Raw genomic sequence first — 2,547 nt, 5'->3', positions numbered from 1 at the left:
CTTTTTGTAGACGTTGCACAACATAGTGATCGCGTCAAACATCTAAATATATAAGAATGTGCTGCAAGTTTAGTAGATTATGATGTATAAGCTGCAGTACTTAGCGCTTATTTGATATAAGGTAGTATCTCAGGATAGTTATTCAACACATACCAAACCATTTTGTCCAAATCTTTAGGTTTGTCCTCTTGTCGACTCTTCCCTGTAACTCGAACAGAATAATCGAAAACGTTGAGCCCGGGATTGTCTTCACCCACCTCTTTGCTAAGCTGATCAGCTGTTTCAATGTATTTTGAGCAGAATGTCAATGCTTCTGTAGCAATGTAGGCCTCTGCAATGGAACCCTCGGGTCTAGCTCTGTTCCTAACATAGCCCTTGAAAGTACCTAGCCGCCTTTCAATAGGGTACATCCAGCCATACTGTACTGGACCTCTAAGTAGTGCCTCATCAGGTAGATGAACAGCCAAATGCACCATCAAATCAAAGAAGGCTGGAGGATATATCTTCTCAAGGTCGCATAGGATAGTTGGTATCTTGTCTCTAAGACGCTCCAAAGCATCTATCCTGATATTTCTACTGCAGAGTTCCCTGAAGAATTGTCCCAACTCTGCAACTGCTCTGTATAAGTCAGGGCGGCCCAATCCTCTAAGAATAACAGGTAAAACCCTTTGAAGTAGGACGTGGTAGTCATGAGTTTTCAACCCTTGTACCTTGTTTCCATCTGCATCGACTCTCCTTTCAGGGTTGGAAGCAAATCCATGTGGGAATCTCACACGTGACAGGACCTCACAGAATTCTTTTCTTTTTACCTTGTCCAAGACGTACACAGATGGTGCCATATCCCGTGGTTTACCTTCATCTTGCACCTGCAAATCCCGTTTGATACCCAGGTGTGTCAAATCAATCCTAGATTTTAAGGTATCTTTTCTCTTGCCTTCAATATTAAGAAGTGTGCTGATAATGCTGACACATATATTTTTCTCGATGTGCATCACATCAAGATTATGCCACAGATCCAAATCTTTCCAATACTCCAAGTCCCACAAAGTGGACCTGCGGGTAAACAATAATCTCTCTTCTGCCCTGCCACGCTTCCTTTTCCCGCTACCATTACCAGGATGGTTTCCTGGTGTAATATGCCTGACCTTCTCTAATTCCACTTGCAACTCATCGGCGGTGAGCCTCTTTGGCGCATCATGGTTTTCATGCTTTGCATTGAACACATGTCTTCAATATCTTCTAGTATGCGGCTTGTCCTTGGCAAGGAAACGGCAGTGTCCAATGTAACAGATATTGCTAAGTATTGCATATGACAGCAGATTCCTATCATAGCGAACACATGCATTGTAACCATGTGTCTTTCGCCCTGACATAGTGCCCAAATCCGAATAATCATGCATGCACCAAATTATAACAGCACGTAGAAAGAAATCAGCTGGTGGGCTGCTATATAGGTCTTGAGTGAGAACACCCCTCCATAGCTATTGAAGTTCCTCCACAAGAGGCTCCATGAACAAATCAAAATCCTTTCCAGGAATTTTTGGACCTGGGATGAGCAAGGCCATCATGTAGTTTGATTCTTTGGTGCAGACATTTGGAGGCATGTTGTAAGGGATAACAAGCACTGGCCAAATGCTATATGTGGCGCTCTGGTGGCCAAATGGGTTAAATCCATCTGAAGCTAAGCCAAGTCTAATGTTTCTTGGGTCAACAACAAACTTTTTGTGTTTCGGATTGAAGCTTTTCCACTCACTACCATGTGATGGATGGCTCATTACATTCTGATATCTGTACTGCTGGTTCCTAGAATGCCACAGTACATCCTCTCTTGTTTCAGCATCATGAAACAACCTATGCAATCTTGGTGTAATTGGAAAATGTCTCAGAACATTATGAGGAATCCTCTTCACAACATCACCATCTTTCCACCGTGATGATTTGCATTTCGGGCATTCACGTAAGTTGGCATAATCCTGCTGGAACATGACACAATTATTCTTACAAACATGGATCATATCATATCCAATTCCAACTGCATGAAGGAAATTCTTCATTTTACTATAGGTGTGTGGCAGCTCAGAGCCTCAGACGCATCTGGGAAAGCTTTGCGGAAAGCAGCCAACATCGCATCGAATGATTTGTTGGTCATCCGCTCAGATGTCTTCACCTGAAGAAAGGTGACGATAGCTAAGAATACTGACAGCTTATTTCCTGGGGTGACAACCACGTTGCATTGTTCCAACATGCGGGCCCACTGTTTTTCTTATGCAGGTGAAAGTTCACGGAATGCACGAGCATTTCGTAGCATTGTTTCAATGTTGGTCAAACTCACTGGCTCCGCCACCTCCTCCTCCTCCTCCTCCTCTTCCACGTGAGCATCAAGCAGATCAAGATGGTGATCTGCTACTTCCACGTAGTCAATAACATTGACGTTCAAAGCTTCACCATGATGAACCCACCTAGTATATGTGACCGACATCCCATACAGGTGTTGCTGATTTTGCAAAGTTGACTGGGGTCTTGTAACTGAATTCATACAACTGCTAC

The sequence above is a fragment of the Triticum dicoccoides genome, chromosome 6A (assembly GCF_002162155.2).
Source record: "Triticum dicoccoides isolate Atlit2015 ecotype Zavitan chromosome 6A, WEW_v2.0, whole genome shotgun sequence".
NCBI classification, from domain to species: Eukaryota; Viridiplantae; Streptophyta; class Magnoliopsida; order Poales; family Poaceae; genus Triticum; species Triticum dicoccoides.
The sequence above is the reverse complement of the archived record's forward strand: the minus strand, read 5'-3'. Positions refer to the sequence as shown.